Consider the following 19,025-nt stretch of genomic DNA (forward strand, 5'->3'; position numbering starts at 1 on the left):
TGAAGTTGCTATTATTGATGATAGTGATGATGAAAGTTCTCCCCCTGATTATGAATTACCTATTGCCCCTGAGGGTTATGTTATGAATGAGGAAGCTGCTAGAGCTATTTTTTCTTGCAAAGATAGATATGATCTTAAGAAGTTATTAGCTAAATGGAAGCAGCAATCTCTTAATGCTAGAATGAAACCTGGCCCTCCTTTTGCTACTTCACCTATCTATGTTACTGATAAGGATTATGAATTATTTGTTGATCCTGAAATAATTACTTTAGTTGAATCTGATCCTTTTTATGGCCTTGAATCTGAAACTGTTGTGGCACATCTTACCAAGTTGAATGATATAGCCACCTTGTTTACTAATGATGAGAAGTCTCGTTATTATTATATCCTTAAGATATTTCCGTTCTCATTAAAGGGTGATGCTAAGACTTGGTTTAATTCTCTTGATCCTGGTTGTGTGTGTAGTCCACAGGATATGATTTATTACTTCTCTTCTAAATATTTCCCTACTCATAAGAAACAAGCTGCCTTGTGGGAAATTTATAATTTTGTGCAAATCGAAGAAGAGAGTCTCCCACAAGCTTGGGGGAGGCTTCTCCGATTACTTAATGCTTTGCCTGATCATCCTCTTAAGAAAAATGAAATACTTGATATCTTTTATAACAGACTAACCGATGCTTCCAAGGACTACTTGGATAGTTGTGCTGGTTGTGTTTTCAGGGAAAGAACAGTCGACCAAGCTGAATTACTATTGAATAATATGTTGACTAATGAAAATAATTGGACTTCTCCTGAGCCAATTCCTGAGGCAATTCCTGAACCAATTGAGCCAACTCCTGAGCCTATTCCTAAACCACTCCTAAGAAGAGAGATGTTCTATTTCTCAGTTCTGAAGATATGCAAGAGGCAAAGAAATCAATGAAAGAAAAAGGTATTAAAGCTGAAGATGTTAAGAATTTACCTCCTATTGAACAAATACATGGTCTTAATATACCGCCTGTCAAAGAAACACATTGTCTTGATAACCCGACATAGGTAGTAAAGGTAAATTCTCTCTATAGATATGATAAAGTTGAAATTCCCTCTACTAAATTTCATAGCCCATGCTTAGATGAATTTGATGACTTTTATGGCTAGACAAGAAAGTTTTAATGCTTATGTTGGTAGAGAATTAAAGAACAATGCTTTCGAGATAGGACGCTTGAGTGATTATATGGCTAGAGTTAAAGGTGAAATTAAACTCATTAGCAAATATGCTTATATGGTTACCACTCAAGCTGAGCAAGTACTAAAAGCTCAAAGTGATTTGCTTGATGAATTAAATAATAAACATGACTTTTCTGTTAGAGTGGCTACTAGAACTGGTAGAATGACTAAGGAACCTTTGTATCCTGAAGGCCACCCTAAGAGAATCGAGCAAGATTCTCAGAGAAATAATTTAGAAGCACCTGGTTCTTCCAAAAGGAAGAAAAAGAAAAACGATAGGACTTTGCATGCTTCTAGTGAACCTGCTATAGACACACCTGAGAATCCCAATGATATTTCTATTTCTGATGATGAAACACAATCAGGTGATGAACAAGAACCTAGTGATAATGTTAATGATAATGTTCATGTTGATGCTCAACCTAACAAAAACAATGATGTAGAGATTGAACCTGTTGTTGATCTTGATAACCCACAATCAAAGAATCAACGTTATGATAAAAGAGACTTTGTTGCTAGGAAGCACGGTAAAGAAAGAGAACCATGGGTTCAGAAACCCATGCCCTTTCCTCCTAAACCATCCAAGACAAAGGATGATGAAGATTTTGAGCGCTTTGCTGAAATGATTAGACCTATCCTCTTACGTATGCACTTAACTGATATGCTTAAAGTGAATCCTTATGCTAAGTATATGAAGGATATCATTACAAATAAAAGAAAGATACCGAAAGCTAAAATTTCCACCATTCTTGCTAATTACACTTTTAAAGGTGGAATATCAAAGAAACTTGGAGACCCTGGGGTACCAACTATACCATGCTCCATTAAAATAAACTATGTTAAAACTGCTTTATGTGATCTTGGAGCCGGTGTTAGTGTTATGCCTCTCTCTTTATATCGTAGACTTGAATTGAATAAGTTGACACCTACTGAAATATCTTTGCAAATGGCTGATAAATCAACTGCCATACCTATTGGTATTTGTGAGGATGTGCCTGTTGTGGTTGCAAATGTCACTATCTTAACGGACTTTGTTATTCTTGGTATTCCCGAGGACGATAGTATGTCGATTATCCTTGGTGGACCCTTTTTGAATACTGCAGGGGCTCTTATTGATTGCAACAAAGGCAATGTCACTTTTCATCTTAATGGTGAGCATACGGTACACTTTTCGAGGAAACAATCTCAAGTTCATAGCATCAATTCTATTCGAAAAAGTCCAACTATCGTTATTGGAGGTTTTGAATTTCCTCTTCCTACTGTCAAGAAAAAGTATGATATTTTTATTGTTGGGGATGTTCATATCCCCGTTGAGGTAATTTAGTGTTATTCGAAATTTCTCTGGTTCCATGTTATTCGGAATGAGTTTGTTAACAAGACTTGATCAACCTTGTTAGTGGATTCATTTTGATGATCATGAGATGGATGAAACTAGAAGGCACAACCTTATGTACCCTCTTTTTACTTTCTGTTATTTAGAATAAATAAAGCAAAAATAGTATTATCTATCTGTTTTCTTATTTATCCGTGCAATAAAAAAATATCCCTAAAATAAAAGTGCTCCAAATGCCCTGCAAATTTAGTATGATTTTTATGGAATATTTGAGGATTTTAGGCACTGAAAACACTATGGGAGGGGCAAGCACCTGGCCACAAGGGTGGAGGGCGTGCCCACACCCCCTGGGCGCGCCCCCCTGTCTCATGGGCCCAGGGTGGCCCCCCTCCACTTATTCCTGCACCCAAACACTCCTTCTTCTTCCCAAAAAAAATCCTCATCCAGCTCAAGCATGAGTTCTAGCTCATTTTGTTGCGATTTTCAATCTCCTTGCTCAAAGCTCCATTCACAAAACTGCTTTGGGAGATTGTTGCTTGGTATGTGGCTCCTCCATTGGTCCAATTAGTTTTTGTTCTAGTGCTTTATTCATTGCAATTTTTTGCTGCATAGGTGACCCTGTTCTTGAGCTTGCATGTCAATTTTATGAGGTCCCAAGCAATTCAAATGCATGATATAGGCTCTAGGCACTTGTAGGAGTAGTTGATACCAATCTTGTTTAGTTTTATTCACTTTTATTTTGAAGTTACTAAAATTTCAGAAATTTTCAGAAAATGTTAAGGAGATTTTTGAGGGGCTCTTCTAGCCAAGGCTCCGAGGAAAAACAAGCTAAAGAGAAGGAAAAGGCCAAGTATAATCTTCCTCACATAGCGGAAGTATGGCCGTGTGAATGGCCCTGTGACAATTTCTTGAGAGAAGCCGGAATTTATGAAGACTTTTATTCTTTATAATTGAAAATGCAAGCCTCGTCGACTTCCTCCACGACCGGATCGATCAGTATCTCTTACTCACCAATACTTTCGTGCAAAACTTTTATTATTATCCTAAGAAGTCACCGCCTTCAGTATCATTTCATTTATATGATGAATTCAGGGGAATGTCTTTACGTAATTTTTGCGCGGTATGTAGGATATCATTTGAGGGAAAATTAGATGAACCACATCGTAAAGATGTGGATGGCTTTGTTAAGACCATCACTGTAGGGGATCCAAAGAAGGGTTCCGATGCGAGAATCTCTATCATACACTTTCCTGTTTTACGCTACTTTGCCATATTTGCTAGTAGATGCTTAATTGGTCGTGGAAATAGTGGAAACTTCAGTGTTCCTGATATTATTATTCTTCACCATGCCTTGTTTGGTGATAGTAGTTTTAGTATGGGTGCCGTCATTGCTGAACAGCTAAGCCTGAATCGTACAAAAGGCCCCATCTTTGGAGGTATCTATGATGCACGTCTTGCTAAATATTTTGAGATACCTATTAGGCATCATGAGAAACAGGAGGCAATATTTCCTCCTTACATTTTAGATTACAGGAGCATGGTAGCGCATGAGTTTATTGTTGACAACAAAGATAAGATGATTCTGTATAACCTGAGATTTAATAAGAAACACAATGAGACTATTATTCTCCATGTGCCTCTGTTGTTTGATTTGACTGCAGTTAATTATCTTGTCACGCCGGAAGCGGTGTACACTCATCGAGGCCAAGCATCCACTCCAGAGCCTAAGCCTGAATCGGAGCCTTCACTGGATCCTTATCGTGCATCATCTTACCAGTGGGATCCGGAGGAGATGGCCAGCCAGTGGTATCCTGATTACACCCCTCAGTACACCGGGGAGAGTAGCCGCAGTCCCTCAATGCACGTGCACTATTATTATTATACACATCGTTTGGTCGTGCAAGTGAAATGCAATAATGATGATATATGATGGACTGATTGAGATGAGAGAAGCTGGTATGAACTCGACCTCTCTTGTTTTTTGTAAATATGATGAGTTCATCGTTCCTGATTCAGCTTATTATGAAGTAAACATATTTGCAATGACATTTAGAGATTATAGTTGCTTGTGCCATGCTTGATTAGCTATGAGTTATAATGGTTTACCTTGCGTGCCAACATGCTATTAAAATGATTATGATGTGGTATGATGGGATGGTATCCTCCTTTGAATGAATTGAGTGACTCGACTTGGCACATGTTCACGCATGTAGTTGAAACAAATCAACATAGCCTTCATGATATTTATGTTCATGGTAGATTTTATCCTACTCATGCTTGTACTCGGTGTGAATTAATTTTAATGCATGTTTATGACTATTGTCGCTCTCTCAGTTGGTTGCTTCCCAGTCTTTTGCTAGCCTTCACCTGTACTAAGCGAGAATACTGCTTGTGCATCGAAACTCCTTAAACCACAAAGTTGTTCCATATGAGTCCACCATACCTTCCCATATGCGGTATCTACCTACCGTTCCAAGTAAATTTGTATGTGCCAAACTCCAAACCTTCAAATGAAATTCTGTTTTGTATGCTCGAGCGGCTCATGTTTCAACTAGGGCTTCATGTATCTTCCATGGTAGGTGTGTTATTCTCAAGAGGAGTGGACTCCGCTCCTCATTCACGAGAAAGGGCCGGTAACCGGGATGCCCAGTCCCATGATACAAAAAGATCAAAGCAAATCAAAATAATTAAACAAAACTCCCCCAGGGCTGTTGTTAGTTGGAGGCACTCGTTGTTTTGAGCAAGCCATGGATTGATGCTTGTTGGTGGTGGGGAGTATGAACTTTTACCATTCTGTTTGGGAACTGCCTATAATGCATGTAGTATGGAAGATATCGCCATCTCATAGTTGTTGCGTTGATAGTTAAAGTATGCCGCTCAAAATGTTATTCCTCTCTATTTTAAAATCGAGCTCTGGCACCTCTACAAATCCCTGCTTCCCTCTGCAAAGGGCTTATCTATTTACTTTTATGTTGAGTCATCACCTTCTTATTAAAAAGTACCCACTGGAGAGCACACTGTCATTTGCATTCATTGCTATTGGTTTATATTGGGTATGACTTGAATGGATCTCGTTTACCATGAATTACAATGTTTAGTCAGTACTTGATCTTTAAAGGTGCTCTGCATTTATGTTTTGCGGTCTCAGAAAGGGCTAGCGAAACACCATTTTGTTATATCATGTTATGATTGTTTTGAGAAAGTGTTGTCATCCAAGTTTTATTATTATGGCTTGCTAGCTGATTATGCCATTGATATGCGTAATTGTGAGACCTAAGTGTTATTGTGAGTATGGTTAGTTCATAATACTTGCTGAAACCTGAATGTTGGCCTTACATATTTACAACAACAAGAGCAAATAGAGTTTGTAAAAAAAATTCTTTATCACTTTTAGTTTATCAACTGAATTGCTTGAGGACAAGCAAAGGATTAAGCTTGGGGGAGTTGACACGTCTCCAACGTATCTACTTTTCCAAACACTTTTGCCCTTGTTTTGGACTCTAACTTGCATGATTTGAATGAAACTAACACGGCCTGACGTTGTTTTCAGCAGAACTGCCATGGTGTTGTTTATTGTGTAGAAAACAAAAGTTCTCGGAATGACTTGAAAATCCACGAAGATAAGTTTTGGAAAATATAAAAAATTTGGCGAAAGAATCAAGGCCAGGGGGCCCACACCCTGTCCACGAGGGTGGGAGGCACGCCCTCCTATCTTGTGGCCCCCCTGATGCTCCACCGACTTGAACTCCAACTACATATATTCCGTTTCACGGAGAAAAAAATTAGAGAAAAAGTTTCATCACGTTTTACAATACGGAGCCGCCGCTAAGCCCTAATCTGTCTCGGGAGGGCTGATCTGGAGTCCGTGCGGGGCTCCGGAGAGGGGGATTTGTCGTCGTCGTCATCATCAACCATCCTCCATCGCCAATTTCATGATGCTCACTGCTGTGCGTGAGTAATTCCATCGTAGGCTTGCTGGATGGTGATGGGTTGGATGAGATTTACCATGCTATCATGTTAGTTTTGTTAGGGTTTGATCTCTAGTATCCACTATGTTCTGAGATTGATGTGGCTATCACTTCACTATGCTTAAGGCTTGTCACTAGGGCCCGAGTGCCATGATTTCAGATCTGAACCTATTATGTTTTCATGAATATATGTGTGTTATTGATCCTATCTTGCAAGCCTATAGTCACCTATTATGTGTTATGGTCCGACAACCCCGAAGTGACAATAATCGGGATTCTCGGTGATGACCATAGTTTGAGGAGTTCATGTATTCACTATGTGTTAATGCTTTGTTCTGGTTCTCTATTAAAAGGAGGCCTTAATATCCCTTAGTTTCCACTAGGACCCCGTTGCCACGGGAGGGTAGGACAAAAGATGTCATGCAAGTTCTTTTCCATAAGCATGTATGACTATATTCGGAATACATGCCTACATTACATTGATGAACTGGAGCTAGTTCTGTGTCACCCTATGTTATAGCTATTACATGAGGAATCACATCCGACATAATTATCCATCACTGAACCAATGCCTATGAGCTTTTCACATATTGTGCTTTGCTTATTTACTTTTCCGTTGCTACTGTTACAATTACTACAAAACTATTATCTTTACTTTTACCACTGTTACCTTTATTATGATACTACTTTGCTACTAAATACTTTGCTGCAGATACTAAGTTATCCAGGTGTGGTTGAATTGAAAACTCAACTGCTAATACTTAAGAATATTCTTTGGCTCCCCTGGTGTCGAATCAATAAATTTGGGTTAAATACTCTACCCTCGAAAGCTGATGCGATCCCCTACACTTGTGGGTTATCAGACAGCCATGCAAAGACCGTGTAGTAGCGGCTCGTATTCGGCTACATTATAGAGTCTGTGTACATGATTTGCAATACGTAGCGGACTGTGTCCCTAGTAGGGGATGTGAGGATTACACCAGCCCCTAGTCCAGCCCGCATTTTGGAGCCATCGAAGTACATGATCCAATTAGAGTATGAGCTGTACTCTTTAGGGAGTTCGGCTTCCGTCCATTCGGCTATGAAGTCGGCCAATACCTGGGATGTAATAGCCTGGCGTGGCTTGTATGTGATTTCGAATGGTAATAGCTCGATGTCCCATTTGGCTATGCGGCCAGTGGCGTCCCTGTTATTAATGATGTCATTCAGTGGCACTTCAGATGCCACTGTGACCGAACACTCTTGGAAGTTGTGCCGAAGCTTGCGGGATGCCATGAAGACTGTGTAGGCTATCTTCTAATAGTGCGGGTATTGGGATTTGCAAGGTGTAAGGACCTCTGATACAGAGTAAACTGGTTTTTGGGTGGGGAATTTATGTCCCTCCTCCCCTCTCTCGACGACGAGGACGACACTGACTACTTGGTTAGTTGCCAAAATGTATAGTAATATAGGCTCTCCAACACCAGGTGTGGCCAAGATTGGATTGCTTGCGAGAAGGGGCTTCATTTCTTCCAATTCGACTGTGGCTGCATCCATCCATTTGAAGTTGTCAGTAAGGCGCAGTAGCTTGTATAATGGCAATGCTTTTTCTCCTAATTTGGAGATAAATCGGCTTAAAGCTGCAACACACCCAGCTAGTTTCTGGACCTGCTTTAGGTCTGTTGGTATCACCGATTGTGACAAAGCTCGGATCTTGGCTAGGTTTGCCTCGATTCCTCTATGGGAAACAATGAACCCCAACAACTTTCCGGTCGGAACTCCGAAGACACATTTTTTTGGATTAAGTCGGATGTCGTATGTTCGGAGATAGTCAAAGGCGAGGCGAAGGTCGTCCACCAGTGACTTGACGTGTTTTTTATTGATGACCACATCGTCCACATATGCTTTGAATGTTTTGCCTATTTTCTTTTCCAGGCATTTTTGAATCATGCACTAGTAGGTAGCCCTGATGTTTTTGAGTCTGAAGGGCATAGTATTGAAGCAGAAGGGACTGTAAGGGGTGATGAATTGACGTTTCATCATAGTATTCATCACTAGAGTTGTCAACAAGTAAATCATCATCCACAAGCAAGTCATCTTCATCACTATTAAAATCAACATACTCGGGATGTGTTACCTTTGGACCTTTGGCCATGAAGCATCTTCCAACACCTTCATTTGGTGAGTCAAATATGTCGTAGGAGTTGGTTGACACAAGTGCTAGACCGGCAACACCTTCATCTTGAGTATATTCGGAGTCGGAGTGATAGCTTCTCTCGGAGTGTTTGTCGGAGTCGGAGCCGGAAACCCATTCACCAACATGAGCTTGATGTCTTCATTTTGTGTAGCTCCTTGATGACTTGTCCTTCCTTTCCGAATCCTTACTTCTCCGTGAGGGTCTTCGTTCATAACGATCATCTCTACTCCTCCTCTCTCTTGGTGGTGATTCTTCTCTTTTGCTCCTTTTTCTTGGAGAATCTTCTCTTCTTTTGTAGGGTGTCGTACACTCATTGGAGTAGTGTCCAGGCTTCCCACAATTGTAGCAATTGCGCTCTCGACTAGAAGATCTCTTGTCATGATAAGACCTTGACTTGGAGCTTCTTTCTTTGCTTCTACTCTTGTAGAATTTGTTGAAGTTCTTCACCATTAAGCTCAATTCTTCATTGAAGGTTTGTTTCTCACTTGATGATGTGGGGCCTTCACTTGAGGCTTTGTAAGCACCACTTGACTTGTTGTGAAGTTCCTCCTTATCCTTGAGTGACATCTCATGAGCAACAATCCTTCGAATGACTTCCGTTGGCTTGAGTTCTTTGTAGTTTGGCATCATTTGGATCAATGTGCACACGGTATCATACTTTCCATCCAATGCTCTTAGGATTTTCTTGGTGATGAATTTGTCGGTCATCTCTTCACTCCCTAAGCCGGCAATCTCATTTGTGATAAGAGCAAGCCTAGAGTACATTTCAGCGACACCTTCACCATCCTTCGTTTTGAACTTGTCAAGCTGACTTTGGAGCACACCCAACTTGGATTCCTTGACGGACTCAGTACCTTCGTGCATATCAATCAAAGTATCCCAAATTTCCTTTGCATTCTCAAGACGGCTGATTTTATTGAATTCTTTGGGGCACAATCCGTTGAAGATGATGTCACATGCTTGAGCGTTGTATTGCAGCATCTTCAATTCTTCCGCATTAGCTTCACGGTTCGGTTCTCTCCCATCGAAGAATTCACCTTGAAAGCCAATACAAATAATTGCCCAAACGGCGGAGTTATGTCCAAGAATATGCATTTTCATCTTATGCTTCCAACTAGCAATATTAGTACCATCAAAGTAAGGACCTCTACGGTGATAATTCCCTCGCTAGACGCCATACTCTCCTAGGTTGTGAAACCAAGGCTATGACCACCAAAAGCTATGGAAATCAAAGCAAATGGAGACCAAGGCTCTGATACCACTTGTAGGACCTTGAAGTATGTCTATAGGGGGGTGATTAGACTTCTTGACCAATAAAAACTTAACCTTTTCCCAATTTTAGAGTTTGGCAGATTTTAGCTATTTTAGGACAAGTCAAGCAATCATCACACAATTCAAGCAAGCATGCAAAGAGTGTATAGGCAGCGGAAATTAAAGCATGCAACTTGCAAGAAAGTAAAGGGAAGGGTTTGGAGGATTCAAACGCAATTGGAGACACGGATGTTTTTGGCGTGGTTCCAATAGGTGGTGCTATCATACATCCACGTTGATGGAGACTTCAACCCACGAAGGGTAACGGCTGCGCGAGTCCATGGAGGGCTCCACCCATGAAGGGTCCATGAAGAAGCAACCTTGTCTATCCCACCATGGCCATCGCCCATGAAGGACTTGCCTCACTAGCGGTAGATCTTCACAAAGTAGGCGATCTCCTTGCCCTTACAAACTCCTTGGTTCAACTCCACAATCTTGTCGGAGGCTCCCAAGTGACACCTAGCCAATCTAGGAGACACCACTCTCCAAGAAGTAACAAATGGTGCGTTGATGATGAACTCCTTGCTCTTGTGCTTCAAATGATAGTCTCCCCAACACTCAACTCTCTCTCATAGGATTTGGATCTGGTGGAAAGAGGGTTTGAGTGGAAAGCAACTTGGGGAAGCCTAGAGATCAAGATTCATATGGTAGGAATGGAATATCTTGGCCTCAACACATGAGTAGGTGGTTCTCTCTCAGAAATGGTAAGTTGGAAGTGTAGGTTTAGTCTGATGGCTCTCTCCATGAATGAAGAGGAGGTGGAGGGGTATATATAGCCTCCACACAAAATCTAACCGTTACACACAATTTACCAAACTCGGTGGGACCGAATAGTTAAACTCGGTCGGACCGATTTAGTAAACCTAGTGACTGTTAGTGATTTTCGGTGGGACTGACATGCATCTCGGTGAGACCGATTCGGTTAGGGTTAGGGCATAACGTAATCTCGGTGAGACCGATTACACAAACTTGGTGAGACCGATTTGGTAATAAGCTTTCCAGAGAGTTGGTCAGGTAAACTCGGTGGGACCGATTTGCTCTTTTCGGTGATCGAAATGTTACAAAAAGGAAACAGAGAGTTTACATTGCAATCTCGGTGGGATCGATCGCTCACTTTGGTTAGACCGAAACGTTACGAAGGGAAACAGAGAGATTGCAACCCCATCTCGGTGAGACCGAGATCCCTATCGGTAAGACCGATTTGCTTAGGGTTTGTGGCAGTGGCTATGACTTTTGGAATCGGTGGCGCCGGATTGGAAGAATCGGTGTGACCGATTTTGGCTTTAGGTTTAGGTCATTTGTGGATGTGGGAAAGTAGTTGAGGGTTTTGGAGCATATCACTAAGCACATGAAGCAAGAGGCTCATTAAGCAACACCTCATCCCTTCTTGATAGTCTTGGCTTTTCCTATAGACTCAATGTGATCTTGGATCACTAAAATGTAAAATGAAGAGTCTTGAGCTTTTGAGCTTGAGCCAATCCTTTGTCCTTAGTATTTTGAGGGATCCACTTTCATCATCCATGCCATGCCATTCATTGAGCTCTCCTGAAACAATAGTCTTGGAATAGCATTAGCTCAATGAGCTATATGTTGTTATGAATTACCAAAACCACCTAGGGATAGTTGCACTTTCAAGTCACCTATTATGTGTTATGATCCGACAACCCCGAAGTGACAATAATCAGGATACTTCTCGGTGATGACCATAGTTTGAGGAGTTCATGTATTCACTATTAGTTAATGCTTTGTTCCGGTTCTCTATTAAAAGGAGGCCTTAATATCCCTTAGTTTCCACTAGGACCCCACTGCCACGGGAGGGTAGGACAAAAGATGTCATGCAAGTTCTTTTCCATAAGCATGTATGACTATATTCGGAATACATGCCTACATTACATTGATGAACTGGAGCTAGTTCTGTGTCACCCTATGTTATAGCTATTACATGAGGAATCGCATCCGACATAATTATCCATCACTGAACCAATGCCAACAAGCTTTTCACATATTGTGCTTTGCTTATTTACTTTTCCGTTGCTACTGTTACAATTACTACAAAACTATTATCTTTACTTTTACCACTGTTACCTTTATTATGATACTACTTTGCTACTAAATACTTTGCTGCAGATACTAAGTTATCCAGATGTGGTTGAATTGAAAACTCAACTGCTAATACTTAAGAATATTCTTTGGCTCCCCTTGTGTCGAATCAATAAATTTGGGTTAAATACTCTACCCTCGAAAGCTGTTGCGATCCCCTACACTTGTGGGTTATCAGACAGCCATGCAAAGACCGTGTAGTAGCGGCTCGTATTCGGCTGCATTATTAGAGTCTGTGTACATGATTTGCAATACGTAGTGGACTGTGTCCCTAGTAGGGGGTGTGAGGATTACACCAGCCCCTAGTCCGGCCCGCATTTTGGAGCCATCGAAGTACATGATCCAATTAGAGTATGAGTTGTACTCTTTAGGGAGTTCGGCTTCCATCCATTCGGCGTGGCTTGTATGTGATTTCGAATGGTAATAGCTCGATGTCCCATTTGGCTATGCGGCCAGTGGCCTCCCTGTTATTAATGATGTCATTCAGTGGCACTTCAGATGCCACTTGGACCGAACACTCTTGGAAGTTGTGCTGAAGCTTGCGGGATGCCATGGAGACTGTGTAGGCTATCTTCTAATAGTGCGGGTATTGGGATTTGCAAGGTGTAAGGACCTCTGATACATAGTAAACTGGTTTTTGGGTGGGGAACTTATGTCCCTCCTCCCCTCTCTTGACGACAAGGACGACATTGACTACTTGGTTAGTTGCCAAAATGTATAGTAATATAGGCTCTCTAACGCCAAGTGTGGCCAAGATTGGATTGCTTGCGAGAAGGGCCTTGATTTCTTCCAATCCGGCTGTGGCTGCATCCATCCATTTCAAGTTGTCAGTAAGGCGCAGTAGCTTGTATAATGGCAATGCTTTTTATCCTAATTTGGAGATAAATCGGCTTAAAGCTGCAACACACCCAGCTAGTTTCTGGACCTACTTTAGGTCTATTGGTATCACCAATTGTGACAAAGCTCAGATCTTGGCTAGGTTTGCCTCGATTCCTCTATGGGAAACAATGAACCCCAGCGACTTTCCGGCCGGAACTCCAAAGACAAATTTTTCCGGATTAAGCCAGATGTCGTATGTTCGGAGATAGTCAAAGGCGAGGCGAAGGTCGTACACCAGTGACTTGACGTGTTTTGTCTTAATGACCACATCATCCACGTATGCTTCGACTGTTTTGCCTATTTGCTTTTCCAGGCATTTTTGAATCATGCACTAGTAGGTAGCCCCGATGTTTTTGAGTCTGAAGGGCATAGTATTGAAGCAGAAGGGATTGTAAGGGGCGATAAATGCGGTTGCGGCCTGGTCCGATTCCTTCATCTTAATCTGATGGTATCCGGAATAGGCGTCGAGGAAACAAAGAGAATCATGTCCTGCAGTTGCGTCAATGATTTGGTCGATGCGGGGCAATGGGAAGGGATCTTTAGGGCTAGCCTTGTTGAGGTCCTTGAAGTCGACACACAGGTGCCATGATTTGTCCTTTTTAGGTACCATAACCAGGTTGGCTAACTGATTGAAAGTGCAACTATCCCTGGGTGGTTTTGGTAATTCCTAACAACCTATAGCTCATTGAGCTAATGCTATTTCAAGATAAATATTTTAGGAAAGCTCAATGATTGGCATGGCACGGATGAGAAAAGTGGGTCCCTCAAAATGCTAAGGACAAAATGATTGGCTCTAGCTCAAAGCACAAGACACTACATTTTCTATTTTAGTGATCCAAGATCACATTGAGTCTATAGGAAAAGCCAATACTATGAAGGAGGGATGAGGTGTTGCTTAAGGCCTTGTACAATGGGAGGTGCTTAGAGAGATGCTTAGAAAAATAAACCGGGTTTTTTGAAGCACTGGTGCCTATTTCTATAGGAGAGATGCTTAGTTAAGCATCTATCTTATACAAATAAGCACCGGTGCTTAAGAAAAGCATGGTTTATTTCTCTAAGCACCTCCACTAAGCATCTCCCATTGTACAAGGCCTAATGGCTTTCTTGCTCAAAATGCTTAGTGATACGCTCCAAAGCCCTCAACTACTTTCTCATATCCACATATGACCTAAACCAAAAGTCAAACTCGACCCCACCGATTCTTTCTATCCGGCGCCACTGAGTTTAGATGTCATAGCCACTGCCACAAACCCTAGGCAAATCGGTCTCACCGATAGGGATCTCGGTCTCACCGAGAAGGGATTGTAATCTCTTTATTTCCCTTTGTAACGTTTTGGTCCAACCGAGATGAGCGATCGGTCCCACCGAGATTGCAATGCAAACTCTCTGTTTCTCTTTCGTAATGTTTCACTCTCACCGAGATGAGAGAATCGGTCCCACCGAGTTTGCCTAACCAACTCTCTGGTTAGCTTATTACCAAAATTGGTCCCACCCAGTTTGAGTAACCGGTCTCACCGAGATTACATTATGCCCTAACCCTAATCATATCGGTCCTACAAAGTTGCAGGTCGGTCCCATCGAAAATCCTAACGGTCACATTATTTCCTAAATCGGTCCGACCGAGTTTCATGATTCGGTCCCACCGAGTTTGGTAAGTTGTGTGTAACGGTTAGATTTTGTGTGGAGGCTATATATACCCCTCCACCCACTCTTCATTCATGGAGAGAGCCATCAGAACGTGCCTACACTTCCAACATACATTTTCTGAGAGAGAACCACCTACACTTGTGTTGAGGCCAAGATATTCCATTCCTACCATATGAATCTTGATCTCTAGCCTTCCCCAAGTTGCTTTCCACTCAAATCTTCTTTCCACCAAATCCAAATCCTGTGAGAGAGAGTTGAGTGTTGGGGAGACTATCATTTGAAACACAAGAGCAAGGAGTTCATCATCAACACACCATTTGTTACTTCTTGGAGAGTGGTGTCTCCTAGATTAGCTAGGTGTCACTTGGGAGCCTCCGTCAAGATTGTGGAGTTGAACCAAGGAGTTTCTAAGGGCAAGGATCGCCTACTTCATGAAGATCTACCCAAGTGAGGCAAGTCCTTCGTGGGTGATGGCTATGGTAGGATAGACAAGGTTGCTTCTTCGTGGACCCTTCGTGGGTGGAGCCCTCCGTGGACTCGCGGAACCATTACCCTTTGTGGATTGAAGTCTCCATCAACGTGGATGTACGATAGCACCACCTATCGGAACCACGCCAAAAATCTACATGTCTCCAATTGCGTTTGCACACTCCAATCCCATCCCTTTACTTTCTTGCAATTTTCATGCTTTACTTTCCGTTGCTCATATACTCTTGCCATGCTTTCTTGAATTGTGTTAAGATTGCTTGGCTTGTGCAAAGATGCTAAAATCTGCCAAGAACTAAAATTGGGAAAACGATAGATTTTAATTTGGTCAAGTAGTCTAATCACCCCCCCTATAGACATACTTTCGATCCTACAAGTGGTATCAGAGCTTTGGTCTCCATTTGCTTTGATCTCCATAGCTTTTGGTGGTCATACCTTGGTTTCACAACCTAGGAGAGTATGGCGTCTAGCGAGGGAAATTACCACCGTAGAGGTCCTTACTTTGATGGTACTAATGTTGCTAGTTGGAAGCATAAGATGAAAATGCATATTCTTGGACATAACCCCGCCGTTTGGGCTATTGTGTGTATTGGCTTGCAAGGTGAATTCTTTGATGGGAGAGAACCGAACCGTGAAGCTACCGCGGAAGAGTTGAAGATGCTGCAGTACAATGCTCAAGCTTGTGATATCCTCTTCAACGGACTGTGCCCCGAAGAATTCAACAAAATCAGCCGACTTGAGAATGCAAAGGAAATTTTAAATACATTGATTGATATGCACGAAGGTACCGACTCCGTCAAGGAATCCAAATTGGATGTGCTTCAAAGTCAGTTTGACAAGTTCAAAATGAAGGATGGTGAAGGTGTCGCTGAAATGTACTCTAGGCTTGCTCTTATCACAAATAAGATTGCCGCTTCGAAAGTGAAGAGATGACCGACAAATTCATCATCAAGAAGATCCTAAGAGCTTTGGATGGAAAATATGATACCGTGTGCACATTGGTCCAAATGATGCCCAATTACAAAGATCTCAAGCCAACGGAAGTCATTGGAAGAATTGTTGCTCATGAGATGTCACTCAAGGATAAGGAGGAGCTCCACAACAAGTTAAGTGGTGCTTACAAAGCCTCATGTGAAGCTCCCACATCATCAAGTGAGAAACAAACCTTCAATGAAGAATTGAGCCTAATGGTGAAGAACTTCAACAAGTTCTAGAAGAGTAGAAGCAAGGAAAGAAGTTCCAAGTCAAGATCCTACAATGACAAAAGATCTTCTAGTTGTGAGCATAATTGCTACAATTGTGGAAGACCCGGACACTATTCCAATGAGTGTACGGCACCCTACAAAAGAAGAGAAGATTCTCCAAAAAGAAGAAGTAGAAGAGAAGAATCACCATCAAAAGAGAGAAGGAGTAGAGATGATCGTTATGAAAAAAACATCCCAGAGAAGCAAGGACTCGGAAAGGAAGGACAAGTCATCAAGGAGCTACACAAAATGAAGACATCAAGCTCATGTTGGTGAATGGGTATCCGGCTCCAGCTCCGACAATCACTCTGAGAGAAGCTATCACTCCGACTCCGAATATACTCAAGATGAAGGTGTTGCCGGTCTTGCACTTGTGTCTACCAACTCCTACGATATATTTGATTCACCAAATGAAGGACTTGGAAGATGCTTCATGGCTAAAGGCCCAAAGGTATCACACCCCGAGTATGTTGATTTCAATAGTGATGAAGATGACTTGTTAGGTGATGATGATTTACTTGTTGACAACTCTAGTGATGAATACTATGATGAAACGTCAACTAATCATGCTAATAAAGATAAAACGAATGACAATGATAAGGAGAATATTGAGCTCCTAACTAAAGAACTAAACACTCTTAACTTAGCTCATGAAACTATCTTAGGAGATCATCGAGAACTTTTAAGAACTCATGAGAAGTTACGCTTTGAAAAGCTCAACCTTGAGCAAGAACATGAGTTTTTAAAAGCAATCAATGATGACCTTAGCAAGAAAAGTTCTTCTTACATTGCCAAGCATTTACTCTTATCTACTTACATGCCTCAAGTCAAGTCTAGTAACAAGAACATGAAAGATTCTTCCTCTAGTAGTAACAATAATCATGCTAAATCCAATGTTGTTGCTTCTAGTAATTCTCTTGATTCCACTAATGATTCTCTTAGCCAAGTTACACTTGAGCAGAAAAATAGCTTATTGAAGGGAATTATAGAGAAAGGTGTTTACAAGAGCCTTGCCGGGAGTAAGCAATTCGAGGAAATTGTATGCAAGCAAGGAAAGCACCGGAAGAACCAAGGTGTTGGTTTTGAACGAAAGTTCAATGCCAACGGAGTTGAGTGGGAAGAAGATCAATACCCCAAGACGAAGTTTGTTCCTCAACAAGAGAAGTATGATCCAACTTCTTTCAAAGGGACACAAGCTCAAGATGATCTTCCACCACAAGACCACAAGCAAAAAGGCAAGGATAAGCTTCAAGAGGAGACTGATGCATTTGAAGAAGCTCCTAAGGCCTTGGTCAAGTGGGTTCCCAAGACTACATCAAGTTATACTTCAACAAGTACAACTACAACTCCAAGGATTCCCATCAAGATGATGTGGATCCCGAAGAAGAAGAACTAGAGAGTTCTTGAGGGTGACTCCGCCAACATATTTCACTCTTATCATTTTGGTAAGGACAAGTGCAATCAACTTCCACATCTTGCACTAGTTCAAGGAGTCACAAACCCTCTTGTTGGTAAGACAACGGACAAGGTAACCTAATGCTTTCATAGACATCATCTTATGTGTGTGCATCACTCTATGTCTATGGATATCCTTGTTTGTTCCTTGTGGGACTAACCTGTGTAGGTATTGAAAGTGCACCTCACTCCAAAGGATTGCTCCAAATGATCTACATCAACATTAAGCATCCACATCTTCAACACCTACATGGAGTCATCATCGACAAAACCCAAGGTTAGTTAATCCCTTTTAGGGGGGATCTCACATCTAGGGGAGCTTTACTCTAAGAATTGAGCTAAAGCAACTCTAATGGTGTGAACACAACAATGCTTTATGTAAAAGTGGTAACCCCACTTGTGCTTAAACGATGAGTATGACCTATGATCAAATGTTCTCATTTGAATCCTAAGTCAATATACTCATATATAGATGACCTAGTCATCTCCAATGGCTTGATAGATGCTAGAATTGGTTGTGCATGCTTTGCCACATATTTCATTTGCCATTTAATTGTGTGAGCATGTTGGTTGCATATTTTACTCATTAGAGGACATCTACTTGTAGCTTTGATTGTTTGGTTTCTTTTTCCTTTGCCAAGTGGATGGACAAGAATGCCTAATAACCTTCTCTAGCTATCTATGATCTTCTTGTCTCAAACCCTATTCATGCTACATCACAAAGTTTGATCAAGTTAGATTCGAACCACTCTGTGTGAGGAGCACTCGGAGTCCCCGATTTGTCATAGACTTAAACTTCCAAAACCTCTTTGTGCGTTTCGGTCTGACCGATTCAACCATTTCGGTCATACCGAGATCACTAAGTTGATCTAGGTTTTCAATCTCAGTGCAACCAATTTGAACTTTTCGGTCACACCGAGTTGCAGTAACTGCTTGCAGTAATGCATCTCGGTGCCACCGAGTTGTTCCACTCGGTCACACCGACAGGGTCAGGCTATATATACTCCCGGGCCAAAATTTGGAAACTTTTCCGAAACCTTTCGCCTGCGCACAGCCTGCTCTGCCTCCTAGGGTCTCCGGATCGTCCTCCTCATCGCCAGTGACCTCCCGCCGCTGGTCTTCGCCGCCGTCAACGGGATTTTGCTCCAGCGTGGTCGCCGTAGCAAATCCATCATCGAACTAGGGTATGGACTTGAACTTTGTGCTATTCCTAACTCCGA

Source organism: Triticum aestivum, chromosome 4B (genome assembly GCF_018294505.1).
Source record: "Triticum aestivum cultivar Chinese Spring chromosome 4B, IWGSC CS RefSeq v2.1, whole genome shotgun sequence".
Taxonomy (NCBI): Eukaryota; Viridiplantae; Streptophyta; class Magnoliopsida; order Poales; family Poaceae; genus Triticum; species Triticum aestivum.